General features: G+C 34.1%; 1 pseudogene; it reads left to right on the forward strand.

The window, feature by feature from the left end:
- The first annotated feature begins 4380 nt into the window (after nucleotides 1-4380).
- On the forward strand, nucleotides 4381-5756 carry LOC128160949 (uncharacterized; annotated as a pseudogene).
- The last annotated feature ends 244 nt before the right edge of the window (nucleotides 5757-6000 follow it).

Consider the following 6000-nt stretch of genomic DNA (forward strand, 5'->3'; position numbering starts at 1 on the left):
TTAAGTAACATATGAGAAAACTGTTATCATGTATGGATAAAAATATGGAAGATTAACATTATAGCTTTCTTAACATATTTCAAAATATTCACCAGTAAGAAACTGGGTATAAAATAGATCCCTCATGATCCACTATCTGATGGACAGTCCCTTTTTCTTGATATCTAATCAAAGGACTTTTATTTTGTACACATTTTGCTAATTAAGTTGTCTAGAAATTTGTTACTGTTCTTGGGCTATTTGGAAAACAAATATTTAAGAGACCGACCCCTTATCTCCTTATCGGGGCCACTTAACAAAATGTCGAGGGTTGAATATAGTTTAGAACATCATTCTAAGCAACTTTTTGAGATACAAGTGATCAACGTTTTGACTTCTGGCCACTTAAAACCCCTTTTTACGAAAAGAAACATTTTTACAAGGTATAGTTTAATAACTGTGTGATAAACATTTTTCTTCTAATTTATATCACAAAATACTCTTCAGTAAATTGCTACTAAAGAAAGCCTTAAGAGCCCATTTCACCCCTTATTTGAGGAACTAGCCCCTATGTCTTGTTATCAAATGAAAAATCTACAGGTATAGTACACAATTCGTTAATTGAGTGTTTAGAATTTTTTTACTGTTCTTGAGATATAAAAATATTTAAGGAAAAGGCCTGGGTCGAGTTTTACTAAAGGTCGTAAATGTTGTCGTAGACGTAGACGTAAACGTAGACTTTACGTCCGAATGTACGTGTGCGTAGATTGTGTTTTACTAAAGGTCGTAACTACACACGTAAACGTAGATACACACGTAGACTTTGTCGTAGTTTACGTCTGGAACTATTTAGAAGGAGGTACAAAAACTATCCTAACAACTAATGCTACGCATGCGTATTGGATACTTTCGCTTAGCCCATTATCGTCTGCTAGATCTATAATATGACAGATAAAAAGCCACTAAAACCCAATAAGTCGGTGGGAGAAATGTGTATCTTAGCTGACGCGTGTCTATCATTAAACAGTATTATCCGGGGTAAACTGTCGCCATCCTTGACCTCGGATATGAAGAAAAAGGCGTGGGAAACCATCACCGATAAGTACGTTTACTAATGGCAGATTATTAAGATTTATGAATATCAAAAGAAATTATCTCCAAATATATCATACGAATTTTGTAAACATAAAGCTCACCTATGTGCATCTTCTTTTAAAAATACAGCATATTGATGGAAAGTTTAATTTATTTCTAAAAGATATTTCGAAAATAAATTTATGACAGGTCATATATGTCGTTTCCTTTTTTTGTTTAACTTACCAAATTATCGGAACATTTGCGCAACTGAATCTCGTACATGTATTAACTGGTGATTAGTCCTACCAATTGTAAGAATGGCTGAAGATTATCAGATACATCGTAGACGCCGTTTATTTCATTAAGTCGATGTCATAATAAGATAATTGAAAAAAGTGGTATGTGTTCTGTAAAAGTGTGTACAAATTTGATATATGATTTTAGCTTAGTAAATGGTATTATAATTAGAGAGATTGCTGGACATCGTATTTGGAATTCCGGTGCGCTTGTCATATGTTTACTCTAGGGTTAACGTTGTGTCAGAGACATCCATGAACGCACATATTATGCATGATGTATTATAATTAAGTTTTCCCGCACAATTAAATGAAAATTTGGATCCTCGATCGTTTCCACGAGTAAGCCGCAGTTCAGGCATACACTCTTTATTGCATACATTATGTATAATAGGTTTCATTTTTCAGACTAATCGTGTTTTTTTTTTTGGTTTATATCTATATATATTTCAATTTAATGCAAAGGGATACATTGATGCGAAAATAAACTCTCTCTCTTTCTTTCTTTCTCTCTTTCTCTCTTTCTTTCTCTCTTTCTCTCTCTCTCTCTCTCTGCTATAGTATATCTCTTTCATATCACCATACAGTTCATGTTTGGTCACTCAATAATGTTACTATTGCCAGCTTGGAAAAAGTATATGCTTAAACATCTCAACTTGCAAGTTTCAGAGAACGAATAATTTCATGAACGGGTGCACAACTTTGTCTGGGAGCTCTCCAAAGGGAGACAACAATTCATCAACCTTCGTTTTGTTTACATTATACCTGCAGTTGAGAGGGAATAGAGTAGGATCTATTCGTTGCCGGTCTACATGTGGCATCCACGGCATCGATAAGTTCTAAAAGAACTCTCCTCGGAAATCTATACCGTGAGATCAAATCCACGTCATCCAGAGAGTCAAGCGGCTGACTCCTATCGCAGAAAACCCTTTCTCTTTTAAGTGCGCGTTGCAACAGTAGGTACGTCGCCATTTTTATTAAGCTACGTACGTTCCTACGTCTGCTGCACATCACCCGTAGATTTTGACGTAAATCTACGCCAAAACGTAAGATACGACCTTTAGTAAAACGCAAAATCAGTTACGTCTACGTCTACGTTTACGTCTACGTTTCGAGTTACGACCTTTAGTAAAACTGGCTCCCGACACCTTATCTCCTTATTGGGACCACTTAACAAAGTTTTGAGGGTTGAATATTGTTTACAACATCATTTTAAGCATCTTCCTCTGAATATTGCATTTAAAAATATTTGTACTTTTTGAGATACAAGTGATCAATGTTTTCGACTTCTTGTCCCTTAAAACCCCTAATTACGTATCGAATAAGAACATTGTTATAATGTATAGTTATTAATAACTAAATGTATGATAAACATTTTTGCTTCTGTAATATATTAAGAATATTTCTCAGGAAAGAGCTATGAGTAAATGAATATAGAGCCTCTTGATTCCGAACTTATATAATTAAGGGGCCAACCTTTTTTTCGAAATGTCAAACGAATGCTTTTTTTTTTATAAATAAATTTTCTTTGCTGTACTTGTCTTAACACAATATTTTAGAGAAAAGAGGTCATCAAAGAAAAACTTGAAAAATGACTACGACTTTTAAAGGAGCATGGTCAAGATTTTGGTCAAATATTATTTTTTTTCGATTTTAACGTTTACAATGCTTCAGCAATGGGTTTTTAACATACAACCAAACAAAATTTGAGTGTCATTCGTTGAGTTATAAGCAAGAAATAGAGCTTACAATTCTTTGTTATGTAAACAAAGCTTTTGTTTACGTTTTGAATGTTTAAGTGAAAATTCCAGTTTTAGGCCTAAAATGAATGTGTTAAACGTTAGAACTTTTCATTTATGCTTAAAATGAATCAAAAAATAGACAAATCAATTTGAAAAAGATTTGTTACTGGTATATTAAAGCTATGTAAACAAAAACAGGACACGGACCATGTTTACATGACAAAGCATTGAAAGCCCTGTATCTTGCTTATAAGTCAACGACTGACTCTCAAACTCCATGTGCTCTTTAGAAATGCACTTTGAAAGCATTGTAAATGATAAAAACAGAAAAATAGAATTTTACCAAAGTCTTCACCATGCCCCTTTAAGTCTCAATTTTTGGGTCCATGCAAGCTTCGACGCTTTTAGCGGTAGATATGATTTTAAACCTTATGCAAAATCTAGTCTTCGGTCTACCATCACTGAAAATTTATATCTGCTATAGTATAAAATGAGTACCACCGACAAAACACCCCTCTAAAAATCGCTAAAGCGACAATATATCGATATATCAAAACCGAAAGTGACGTCTTCAATAAAAAAAAGCAATACGGTTCAGATCATTATGCAGGGATGTTAAGGAAGCATATGTAATCTGAGTTTCATGTAATTCCGTAAAATCACAAATACTAACGGCATACCTTAAGGATAAAGTGGCGTTAACTTTTGCGTTTTCGTGGTATTTTATCCATTCTTCATCAAATACATTTTAATTTTTCACGATGTAACGATAATTTATAAGTAAGTTAATTCAACTGCATCTAGAAATGATAAATGTATGTATGCACAGCTTCAACACAAAACATCTTAATAAATACGCAACAGTTGCAATGGGTCATCAGTTTGCATTTCACCTTTTTACTGCTTTTTAAAAGAACAGAGCTCTGGGTTCAGAGTTATAGGTGCGAATAATGTTTACGAATTTTATTATTTTGATATTAAGCAGATTTATTTTTCAATGACTTTATTAGGATTTTAATCAGCGTGTTTCTGAAAAACCTATTCAATACTGCATGTAGTACATAATACGCAGTTATATTTAGCTGGTACTCTTTTATATGGTACTCACAGGGGTGAACAAAATCAATTTTGATCCCAATACATACTGGGAGCGATCTTTTTAACACATCTTTTTTTTTAAATAATACGATTTATAAAAAATAAAATTAATTATTATAGCGATGTTTCCAGTATTGCTGTTGTATGATCCGCGCCTTATTAATTTTTCGCGTAATGACACACCATAGATGACGTTTTTTACTGTTAGCTTTGACGTCATTTTATTCCAAGCAGCTTTGATTGCGAGGTGGGTGAACTTTGTTTTGTAGACCAAAAAACAAAATTGATAATATATGGCATTTTATACTAGTATTTGAAGTATTTTTTGTTTAGATTGTTTATATTGTAAAGAAACATTTATCTGCAACATTACTATCAATTTAAAAAAAAATCTTTTTAATCTGTTTTCGGTTGTTAACATATTTTTATTATTATTATTTTGAGAATGCAACCACGTAAGAAATCCCATTCTGTTGACAAAGGGACAGGGGAGTCAGGAGGAAAGCGTATATCTGTTTACTCGGGAAAGGCCAGATTACCAGGCAAAAAGAAACCCCGGACTTCAAATGCCGAAAAATCATCCGGAGGACCACTTCGACCACAACAATCAATAGATACAATCACCTTTGATACGGATGGAGCCGCCACAGGTCTGGAACAAGTAGTGTCATCGGTGGCAGAGCGGATGTTGCCGGAAATAAATAAATAAAAGATTGAAACGATTATTTCTCAGCGGCTGGAGACATCCATAGATTAAGGTATTAAAGTCTCGTGTAATCCAGATGTATCTGTTTCAAACGAAGTTATTTGTTTCGATACAATTGAACCACCTTCATGTTTATCTGGGTCACCGAGTTTAATTAGTGTCCATGATGATCTAGCAATGCACGTTCCACATTTAGGTAAGCAAAAAATCATGAAAGGTAAATTCGTTGAGCTGAATACACTCCTGAATAAGCAGGCAGATTTTGACACACAAGAAAGTAGAGTGCTACCGGTATTAATGAATGGGCAACTTACTTTAAAACCTACAAATGCAACCAAAATTACTATGCTTGCGTAAATGCATTTAAATATATATGAGTATTTATCTGTCATCACATGTCGATCAAACCCTCAGTCTCATCAAATACATGGCCAATGTCAAACTCGGTGCTAGTTGAGTTTCTGGGGGTTTAGGCTGGAGAGAATGACTGACAATTTGGCTTAAACAGAGCGAAAGACAACAGTATTTCAGGAGGGAAAATTGATCAAGAGTTATGGTTACTTTATATTACCCCCAATAGCAATACTCTGTCTGTATTTAAAAATACTCAGAGCAACCCAAATTCTGTTATGCATACAACAACAAAGGTTTCTGTCGTGTTCAAAATTGTCAATATCAGCATCAATGTCTCAAGTGTCAAAGCAAACATCCTGCTATTCATTGTTCTGATAAGCAAGTTGTACATAAGTTACAAACATAAAGAGCTTTTCAAGCGCCCCAGCCAATCTCATCAACTTTTCGCCAGTCAGGCAACAAATATCAAACTCCTTTCGTAAGAACAGGTTCAACTCCAGTTAAAGTGGACATAATGTGCCCATATTTATCTGTATATCCAAACAAATCTATAGCTGATGAATTAAAGAACGGATTTAGATTTGGGTTTTACCTTCATTATGAGGGTCTTAGAATTTCTACGACCTGCACAAATTTAGTTTCTTTAGTAATCTAAAGATTAACCAAAAGCTGTTTAGGAAAAAATTGATAAGGAAATTGCTTTTGGTCGTATAGCTGGCCCTTTTAATTATGAGCCATTAGGTAATTT

Source organism: Crassostrea angulata, chromosome 8, assembly GCF_025612915.1.
Source record: "Crassostrea angulata isolate pt1a10 chromosome 8, ASM2561291v2, whole genome shotgun sequence".
Lineage (NCBI taxonomy): Eukaryota > Metazoa > Mollusca > Bivalvia > Ostreida > Ostreidae > Magallana > Magallana angulata.